The following is an 11,713-nucleotide window of genomic DNA, read 5'->3' on the forward strand; positions in this document are numbered from 1 at the left end:
AGAAATAATTAAGATCAGAGTAGAACTGACGGAAATGGAGACACAAAAAACCTTTAAAAAAACCAATGAATCCAGAAGCTGATTTTTTGAAAAGATCAACAAAAGTGATAGACTGCTAGCAAGACTAATAAAGAAGAAAAGAGAAAAGAATCAAAAAAATGCAATAAAAAATGATAAAGGGGATATCACCACCGATCCCACAGACATACAAATTACCATCAGAGAATACTATACATACCTCTATGCAAATAAACTAGAAAATCTAGAAGAAATGGATAAATTCATGGACACATACACCCTCCCAAGACTAAACCAGGAAGAATTTGAATCCCTGAATAGACCAATAATAGGCTCTGAAATTGAGACAATAATTAATAGCCTACCAACCAAAAAAAAAGAAAAAAAATTGAGGACCAGACAGATTCACAGCCAAATTCTACCAGAGGTACAAGGAGGAGCTGGTACCATTCCTTCTGAAACTACTCCAATCAATAGAAAAAGAGGGAATTCTCCCTAACTCATTTTAAGAGGCCAGCATCATCTTGATACCAAAGCCTGGCAGAGAGACAAAGAAAAGAGAAAATTTTACACCAATATCCCTGATGAACATCGATGCAAAAATCCTCAATAAAATACTGGCAACAGAATCCAGCAGCACATCAAAAAGCTTATCCAGCATGATCAAGTAGGCTTCATCCCTGGGATGCAAGGCTGGTTCAACATATGCAAATCAATAAACGTAATCCAGCACATAAACAGAACCAAAGACAAAAACCACATGATTATCTCAATAGATGCAGAAAAGACCTTTGACAAAATTCAACACCCTTCATGTTAAAAACTGTCCTTGAAATTTTGATAGTGATTTCATTGAATCTGTATATCACATTGGATAGCATGAACATTTTAACAACATTAATTATCCCAATCCATGAACGTATGATATCTCTCCATTTATTCGTGTCTTCTTCAACGTCTTTTATCAAAGTTCGATTATATTCAATGTACAGATCTATCAACTCCATGGTTAAATGTATTCATAAGTATTTTACTGTTTGTAGCTACTTTAAATTGAATTTTTTCTTGATTTCTTTTTTAGATAGTTTGTTATTAGTTTATCAAAACACTGCTGAATTCTGTTTGCTGATTTTTACAGTCTAAATTTTACTGAATTTATTTATTAGTTCTCACAATTTTGGGTAGAATTTTTACAATGTTCTATATACAAAATTATGTAAACAAGAACAATTTAACTTTTTTTTTTTCTATTTGGAAGCCTTTAATATCTCCCTCTTGTCTATTTGCTCTGGCTAGTACTTCTAGTATCACATTGAACAGAAGTGGCAATAGCAATTATTCTTGTCTTGTCCCTGATCTTAGAGACAAACTCTTACACTTCTCACCATTGGTATGATAGATATAAAATTCTCATGTAAAGCCTTTATTGTTTTCAGGTTAATTAATTTTATGCCTTATATCTTGATAGTTTTTTTTTCACAAATTGATGTTGAGTTTTGTCAAATGATTGTTGTGTATCTATTTACATGCTCATATGAATTTTGTCCATTTTGTTAAGCTGATGTTTTGAAATTATCAATTTGTGTGTGCTGAAACATTACTGCATTCCTGGGATAAATCCCATGTGAGATGGTGAAATATTATTTTAACTTGCTGTTAAATTTGGTTTGCTCATATTTTTACATCTCTGTTTATCAGGGATATTAGCCTAGAGTGTTTCCTTTTTTTTCCTTTTTTTTTTTTTTTTTTCTAGTAGCATCTATGTCTGACTTTGTTATCTGGGTAACACTGGGCTTGGAAAATGAGTTCGAAAGTATTTTCTTTTTTTATTTTTTAGAACAGTTAGATAAGAATTGGTATTGGTTATTCAATGTTTGGTCAAAATTAACAGAGGAGTCAGCAGGTCTTAGGTTTTTCTTTCATGAGAAATATATTATTAATGTTTCAATCCCTTTATGCATTATTGTTGTTTTCACGATTTCTGTTTCTTTGTGGTTCATTCTTCTTGTCTGTGTCTAGGAAAGTATCTATTTCTTCTAGGTTACCTAGTTTGCTAGCATATGATTTTTAATACTTTTGTATTATTCATTGTATTTCTGTTATATCAATTGTAATGTATTTTCTTTCATTGCTGATTTTACTTGAGAATTTTCTATTGGTTTCTTAGTCTAGCTAAAGTCTTGTCAATTTGTTTGAATTTTCTAAAAGGAACAACTCAGTTTTGTTGATTTCTTTCTATTATTTCTCTAGTGTCTATTTCACTTATTTCTTTTCCAATTTTTATTAGCTATTTCTTCCTGATAACTTTGGCCTTACGTTGTTCTTTGTTTTCTAGTTTACTGAGATATAACATTAGGTTGTTCATTTTATACCTTTTTGCTTTTTTTATATAGATGGTAATTGCTATAAACTTCCATCTTGGAATTGCATTTGTTGCATTCCACCTGTCTTGATATGTTGTCTTGTATTTTGTTTCCTCCAAATACTTTTACTTTTTCACATTTTATTTTACATTCAGAAGGTGCATGTGTATTCATTACCTGGGTATATCGTGTAATGGTGAGGTGTGGGATATAAATGATTTTGTTACTTAAATACTGAAAATGGTACCCAACAGTTTGTTTTTCAACCATTGAACCTCTCCCTTCCTTCCACCCTCCCTCCCTCCTCTAGCAGTCCTCTGTGTTTATTGTTGCCATCTGTATGTCCATGGGTTTTTGATGTTTAGATTCCACTTATAAGTGAGATAATGTGGTATTTGGTTTTCTGTTCCTGCATTAATTCACTTAGAATAATGGCCTCCACCTCCATCCATGTTGCTGCAAACAACATAACTTTATTCTTTTTATCACTGGATAATATTCCAAGGTGTATATATACCATATTTTCTTATCCAATCCACCACTGATGGACACCTAATTTGAGTTCATTTCTTTGCTATTGTGAATAGTGTGGAGATGAACAAACAAGTGCAAGTATCTCTTTGGTAGTATAATTTATTTTCTTTTGGATACATATCCAGTAATAGGATTGCTGAGTCAAACAATAATTCAGTTTTAAGTTCTTCGAGAAATCTCCAAACTGCTTTCCACAGTGGCTGAACTAATTTACATTCTCACCAACAGTGTATAAGCATCTCAGTTTCTCTGAAGCCTCACCAATATCTGTTGCTTTCTGACTTTTTAATAACAGGCAATCTGGCTGGCATGATTGTATCTCCTTGTAGTTTTGACTTGCATTTATCTGATGATTAGTGATGATGAGCATTTTTTTTCATACTATTGTGGGCTACTTGTATGTCGTCTTTTGAGAAATATCTGTTTCTGTCCTTTGCTCACATTTTAACAAGGTTGTTTGCTTTTTCCTTGTTGATTTGTTTAAGTTTCTTATAGATGCTGATATTAGTTCTTTGTTGTATACATAGTTTGAAAATATTTTCTCTCATCCTGTAAGTTGTCTATTTACTCTGTTGAGCGTTTCTTTTGCTGTGCAGATGCTTTTTATTTTAATTAAGTCTCACTGGTTAATTTTTGTTTTTGTTGCAATTGCTTTTGAGGACTTAGTCATAAAATCTTTCCCAAGGCCCATGTCCGGAATGGTGTTTCTAAGGCTTTTCTCTAATATTCTTATACTTTGAGGTTTTAGATTTAATACTTTAATTCATCTTGAATTAACTTTTGCATATGGTGAAAGGTAGGTGTTCAGTTTCATTCTTCCGTATCTGGCTAGCCAGCTATCCCCGCACCATTTACTGAATGGAGAGTCTTTTTCTTGTTTCTTATTTTTTGACTTTGTTGAAGATTAAGTGGCTGTAGGTGTTTGGCTGTATTTTGAGGTTCTCTATTCTGTTCCATTGGTTTGTGTTCCATTGGTTTTTTACCAGAACTATGCTATTTTGGTTACTGTAGGCTTAGAGCATAGTTGGAGGTCAGGAAATGCGATGCCCTTGGCTTTGTTGTCTTGGCTTAGGACTGCTTTTCTCTCCAGGTATGTTTAAATTTCCTTTTTAATTTCTTAATTGATTCATTGGTTGTTTAGAAGCATATCGTTCAATTTCCGTGAATTTGCAAATTTTCCAAATTTATAATTTTTCAAATTTATCATGTTATTGATATCTATTTTTATTTCATTGTTATCAGAAATGTTACTTGATACAGTTTCAATCATTTAAGATTTGCTGATTTTTTTTTCATGGACTAAAATTTGATCCAACATGGAGAATATTCCATGTGCACTTAGGAAGAACATGTATTTTGATACCATTGAATGGAATGTTACGTATATGTCAGATTCATTTGATTTAAAGTACAGCTTAATTCCAATGTTTCCTTTTTGATTTTCTGTCTCTATGACATATCCATTTTTTATAGTGGTGTACTAAATTTGTGATTTTGTTTTTTGTATTATTCAGCTTTAGATTTTATTTGACTTTTTAAAATAATTTTATTCTCTGTTATATTTCTGATTGTGTTCATTTATTATTCTCCTAACTTTATTAATTATTTCTCTGTATTTTCTTGAAGTTTTGAGATATTTCTGAACTATTCATAATTATTTTTCAGGCAGTTTGCATGACTCCATTTTGGGGCATCAGCTAAGGGAGATTACTTTGTCCTTTTGGTGATGTCCTAGTGTGTTTGTATTGCCCTTACAAAATACTTGATCTGCGTAATTCATAAAGAATGTATTTGTTACCATTCTGGGAGCTGGAAACAAAAAATTAGGGCACTGGTAGGTTTCACTGTCTGGTAAGAGCTGTTCTCTGCATACTCCAAAGGTATGATGTGTCCTCACATGGTGGAAGGCACAAGAGCAAGCTAGTCAAGTACTAAGTGAATTCTCTTTTATAATATCCTTAATAAAATTTAAAAGGAGAGGAACCCTCCTGACCCTAATCACCTATGAAAAGCCCTATCTTTTAATATTATCACATTGGCTATAACTTTCAACACCTGAATTTTAAAAGGGACATACTCAAACTATAGCATTTGCCCCTGGTTAACCAAAATTCATGTTCTTCTCACATGGAAAATACATTTATTCCACTTTAGCGCCCCAAAAGTCTTGGTTTATTCCAGCATCAACTCAAAAGTGTGAAGTTCAGAGTCTCATTTAATCAAATTTGGGTGAGACTCAAGGCATGATTCACCATGAGAAAAATTCCCTCTACTGGTGAGCCTGTGAAATTAAAACAGTTATGTACTTGCCAAAGAAAATTCTGGGACAGTTTTAGAATACACATTTCAATTCCAAAGGTGAGAAATCGGTTTAAAAAAAAACATTGTAACAGGTCTCAAGTAATTCCTAACACACGGTAAATAACACAATATAGTGAAGCCTAAGAATAGACCTCCCTGACACCATGTCTTTTCTTTTGCACAAACTAAGATGGGAGTTGGGTACCCAGACTCTTGGTGACCACACCCTCACGGATATTCTAGGAACAGGCCATGCTGCAACTTTCATGAGTTGAAGCCTTAGCCTATGGCTCTCCAATGCTGATGCTGCATGTTAATCACTTTACAGATCTAGGGTCTTGGGAATGGTCCTGCCAGGACAGCTTCACTAACTATTGCCCTAGTGGGGAATCTCTGCAGTGCGCCAACCCCAGAGTTCCACTGGTCATTGCTCTGGTGAAGGCTCTCAGCACTGGCTCCAATCCCACAGCTCTACTGGACATTTTCTAAATGAGGACTGTCTCTTGCACTCACACCCCTGAAATAGTAATCTGCCTGGGCGCCAAGGCTCTCTATGGCATCCTGTAAAATCTAGGTAGAGTTAGTCGTGCCTCTGCAGCTCATGCACTCTGTACACCTGCAGAATTAGGACCACATGAACACTGCCAAGGGCCCTAGATTGCACCCTAGGAAAGCAATGGCCTGAGGCTCACCTGTGCCTGCTTGAACTACAGCTGGGGCAGCTCAAGAACATTGTGCCAGAATGTGGGGAACAGAGATGAGACAGCCCTGGGCAGCAAGCCCTGATGTTTCATGAGCACCTCAATTTTGGAGGGAATGCATTCAAATCATTTTATTTTCTCCTGGACCCCCAAATTTGTGTCCTTCTCACATGCAAAATAAATTTGTTCCACCCCAATAGCCCCAGAAATATTAACTTTTTCAAACATCACCTTTAAAATCTATATCCAAAGTTTCATCTAAATATTGTCTGAATCAGATATGAGTGAGAATCAATGTATGATTCATTCTGAGACAAATTACTCTCCAACTGTCACCCTGTGATATCAAACAAGTTACGTGCTTCCAAAATCCAATGGTGAGATACACATACAATAGATATTCTCATTTTCAAAGAGATAAATAGAAAAGAAGAATAGTCTAATAAGTTCCCCAAAAGCTCAAACTCTAGCAAGGCAAGCAATATTAAATCTTAAGGCTGGAGAAAAATATTTGTTTACCTCGTGTCACGCATTCCAGTTACAATGAAAACAAAATTGTACCCTTAAGGCTTCAGGTAACTCAGTCCCCATGGTTTAGCAAAGCTCATGCTGCGGCCCTCAGAGACTGGAGTCTCGTTCTTTGGGTTCTCCCAGGCCGTAGTTGCACACTGGTGGCTCTATTGTTTTGTGGTCTCAAGGGTGGCTTTATTTATTTCTTTTTGTTTTCTTTACCTTTCTTTCTTTCTTTCTTTCTTTCTTTTTTTTTATTTTTGGAGACGGAGTCTTTGTTGCCCAGGCTGGAGTGCAGTGGTGCGATCTCCGCTCACTGCAACCTCCGCCCCCCAGGTTCAAGCAATTCTCCTGCCTCAGCCTCCCGAGTAACTGGGACTACAGGCGCCCGCCACCACTCCCGGCTAATTTTTGTATTTTCAGTAGAGGGGTGTTTTGCCGTGTTAGCCAGGATGGTCTCGATCTCCTGACCTCGTGATCCATCCACCCCGGCCTTATAAAGTGCTGGGATTACAGGCATGAGCCACCGCTCCCCGCCGGGTGGCTTTATTTCTATGGCTCGCTGAACATTGCCTTAACGGGGACACGCTACCATTTCCTGGTTGCCATAATTCCAATGGGTATTGCCATAGTGGGTTTCTCTGTGGCAACCCCACTCTCAAGGCAACCCTCTTTTGGGGTTGCATATTCTAAGCTTTAGGAAGCTCCATTCTTCCAAATCCAGGTTAAGGCTGCCATATTCCCATAGCTTGTGCACTCTGGTCCAGCAAAGATGGAACCATGTGGATGCCTCCAAGGTTTTGTTACCTGTGCACTCTGGAGGGGTGGTCACTGTGAATTACGTTGCACCTAGGCCCACTGGAGTCACACCTAGGATATCTGAGGAGCAATGGCTCAGAATTCAGGAAGCAGAGACTTAAGGCAGTGCCAGGCAGCAAGTGCTGAGACCTCAAGGATGACCAAGGCCCTTGTTTTAAAATAGATTTTTTTCCCCAGGGCCTGGCACTTTTGTTTTTTTCTGGGAGTGAAGCTATGATGATATTGTAAATGCCTTCAGAGTCATTTTTCCATCCTCATGAAGAATAGCACAAGGCTTCCACTCATTTGTACTAATCCCTTTATCAAACGGTGTTTTGGCCACATCCTTTGTGGTCTTTCTTGTACGTACTTTTTCACTGGGTACAACATGGCCAGGCTGGGACTTTTCCAAATCTTGAAGTTCTGCTTCTCTTTATATTATAAATTCTGTCTTTAATTTGATTCTCTTTTTTTACTTTTTACTGTAAGCCATGACCCACACTCAACACTTTGCTTAGAATTTGTTTTTCTGCAAAAAAATTCTAGTTGTTTGTTCTTAAATTTTTTCACAAAGGACCAGGACACAAATAAAATTCAGCCACATTTATTGCCACTTTATAACAAGGATGGCCTTTCCTCCAGTTTTTAATACCTTGTTCTTAATTTCTATCTTATACCTCATCAGAATTGCCTCCAACCCCTACCTATTACCCTGCTCCAAAGCCACTATCATATTCTCAGTTATTTGTTATAACAATACTCCATTTTTTTCAGTACGAATCTCTGTCTTAGTATATTGATGTTTCCATAGCAGAATACCGCAAATTCGGTAATTTATAAACAATATAAATTTATTTTTCACAGCTCTGGAGGCTGGACATTTCAAGTTCAATGTGCCAGCAGATTTTGTGTCTGGTGAAGGTTTGCCCTGTGCTTCCAATATGGCACCTTGTTGCTGAATCCTCATATGGCAGAAAGCAGAAGGGCAAAAAGGGACTAGAACATTCCTCTCAATCTCTTTTATGTGAGCTATAATCCCATTCATAAGGTTGGAGTACTTATGACTTAATTATTTTCCGAGACCCCACTTCTCAATATTATCACATAAAGTATAATGTTTTAACATGTTAATTTTGGAGGAACACAGGCATTTAAACCATAGCATCCTGTTAATTTTCTGGTTAGTCCTCCTTTATTGGTATTACACTTAGCTGTTAGATTCCACCAGTTACTAGTTGATTGAAGTCTTGCTTTTGGCCTTTCAAATTTATGCTCTTTAGCATAAATTTCTCTGCATTCTGATCCAATTGATTTCAGGCCCTTTGTCAGGGCCATGGTATTGCCAGTCTTAGAAGCTTGTTTTGACCCACCAATAGGCAGAAAGAACTTGTGTGTTACAAAGCATAAACTGGCATGTGGGGGAAAATGAACTGCTCATTGTAGCTTTTCCAACAAGATCTGCCCTACAGGGCATGTGCTGTGTGTGTGTGTGTGTGTGTGTGTGCCCACTCCTGCACATGCATGCATCCATGTGTGGAGACAGAGAACAGGCACCAGTGTTACTGCCACCACCACTTAGTATAGGCCTTCTGAAGCATGGATTTGTGAAAAATATGATCTGTAGATGTTAACTTGTTGCCAATCCACCCAGAACAGGTTTTCTACCTTAATCAGCTATGAGAAAGAAGAATTGCCACTTGGCTGTCAGGATAGCTAAAGTAGCTCCTCCACAAGGCAGAACTGTTGGGGACAGGTATAATCCCCAGCTTGAATACTACAGGATCTCATTTTTCTTACCAAGTTTATATAGATATTTTTGAGTAGATGCTTCCCAATTTTTTTATAAGTACTTTGATCCCAAGCACTTTGAATGATTATCTTTGCTACTTTTGACAAGCTTAAAACATGTCTTTGTGGGGCAGAGGTTTCCACGAGCTCCTCGCGTTGCCATTCCATAACTTCTGCCTTCAAGTGTTTGTGGTTCCTTTAGTAGACATATTTTAGTTATTAACTGTAGTTATTACAAAATAATGGAAAATGACACTTGTGTGTTTATCACTGCATTATTCACAACAGCAAAGTCATGGAATCAACCTAAATGTCCACAAATAGATGACTGGATAAAGAAAATATGGCATGTATATATTTGCAACCATAAAAACAAATGAAACTATGTCCTTTGCTGCAGCATGGATGGAACATGAGGACATTGTCCTAGGTAAAATAACTCAGAAACAGAAAAACAAATACCACATGTTCTCACTTATAAGTATGAGCTGAACAATGGGTACACATGGACATAAAGATGACAATAATAGAAATGGGGGACTCCAAAATGGTGGAGGTTAGGAGAAGGCCAAGTGATGAAAATTGTCTGTTGGGTACAATGTTCACTATTTGGGTGATGGGTACATGAGAAACCCAAACTTCACCATTATGCAATGTATCCATGTAACAAACCTGTACATATACCCCCTGAATACATAATACAAAGGAAACTTCCACCATAGAAGGCAAAAAACAAAATGCTATATTATGTGTAGTGATATTTAAATAAGCCTGAAACATATGTTATGCAACTTTGGAAGGGAACATATTATGAGTGAGCTTAGAAATACAGATGGAGGTTGATACTAGTGAGATATCCTAGGAACCTGATAGAGTTGTAGACTTCCTGTAGCCTCATCTACAGAAGAGATTCCAGAATTCCTAGGAAATATAGATATAGGTTTGCAGATGGAGAGTGGATTGAAGGTAGATGAGGATTAGATAAATTTTTGATGACATTGTCTAATGCTGAGATATAAACTGGTGTTAATAATTAGATTTTAGTTGACCTGTCAGCTCTCAGGAATATGAATTATTTTTTAATACACGGGTAAAGAAAAGACTTGTATTAATGGAGAGCCCTGGAGCTAATACAAAATGTGTTGTTTTTTAGGGCATTTATAATGACAAAGATAGTGTCATGGCTATAGGAGATAGACAAATCAGATGTCAATCTAATATGACACACTTCTGTGGGAAAAGGAAAGAAGAACATGTCTTTGAATTGCTTGAGTCTTCCTTTGACCTGGTTAAAAATATTCCAAATGATGGTGTTTGTTACATTCGATGCAGTGTCTAGATGGGGTGATCTCTTGGAGATGCAGACATGAAGAGAAGTTGACATCTCTCTTGATCCTGAGTGACAGTTGATGTAATAAGAGATTATGAGAATTCCAATCAAGTATAAATAGCCTTGAATGGATCATAGTTGCCAGCTGAGGGATGAGGCTTATTAATACAGATGAAGTATTTGGGTGTGATCCTTCACTGGCAAGATGTTCAGTCAATTACCTTCACAGAGTGGGTTATCTAGGCATCCTTCTGCTCCCGGTGTAGTCTCACAGAGCCTTTAAGTCTCTGGTACTTGTCTACATAGGCATTCACTATGCAGGATCATGTAGACATGAGTGAATTTCTCAGGTGTAAGAATTTCCCAATGGACAAGAATGGAGTAAATAATTTTATAGCACACTTAACCTGACTGTAAAGTATATGCGAGGCTATCTCCTACTTAGTATTAATTTGGTACTTGCTCTGAAGGTATAATTTTATAAAAATCTGTGATTATTAGAGCAAATAGAGAAAGTTGGAGAACCAATTAAAGGATGAACTTCTTGCATAATGGCTATATGGAGACTTGTGGTTATCTTGGTAGATTCTTTTTTTTTTTTTTCCTCATAGCACCTTGACCTTCATGGAGAAGACATATGGGCAAAGAATCTCTGTCTGTGAAGTAATTTGTGTTCTTGATTTTGAACTTTATGTTCTTGATTTTGAGACGTGGCTTCATTTATCTGCTTCCCATGACTGCTGACATGAACATGTTATTTGAATTTAAAGGGGTCATAATGAACTAGGAACTGAGATAGGACTTGAAATATGAATAATGCTTTATTAGTTGAGCAAGGAAACAATGGGGATTCCATCCAGGGGACTAATATTATACAAAGCCTTGAGATGACTGAACGTGTCTTTGGAACATCAAGGGCTGGGATCAGGAACATGGGATAAGGCCAGGGAGGTAAAAAGAAGATAAATCACAAACGCATTTTGAAATTTGTGTGAGAGATTTGGACGTCATTCTCTATATTAGTGGTTTCTGAACTACTCTGGAGAGTTTTGGGAGTTTCATGGATATCTCCAAATGCTACCATGGGGATGCCAGGGAGGGGCAGACTTTAGACAAACCACTTCTACTTTAATAGCAACAATAATTAAAACTTTTAGAATCATTTTTTTGTAGTGGGCTTCCAAATGAGAATTCATTTGTTAAGAGAGGTCTATGGCAAAAAAAACAAAAACATATCCTTTGCCCACTTTTTGATGGGGTTGTTTGTTTTTTTCTTGTAAACTTGTTTGAGTTCTTTGTAGGTTCTGGATATTAGCCCTTTGTCAGATGAGTAGATTGCAAAAATTTTCTCCCATTCTGTAGGTTGCCTG

This window comes from Mandrillus leucophaeus, unplaced genomic scaffold (genome assembly GCF_000951045.1).
Source record: "Mandrillus leucophaeus isolate KB7577 unplaced genomic scaffold, Mleu.le_1.0 Scaffold791, whole genome shotgun sequence".
NCBI lineage: Eukaryota > Metazoa > Chordata > Mammalia > Primates > Cercopithecidae > Mandrillus > Mandrillus leucophaeus.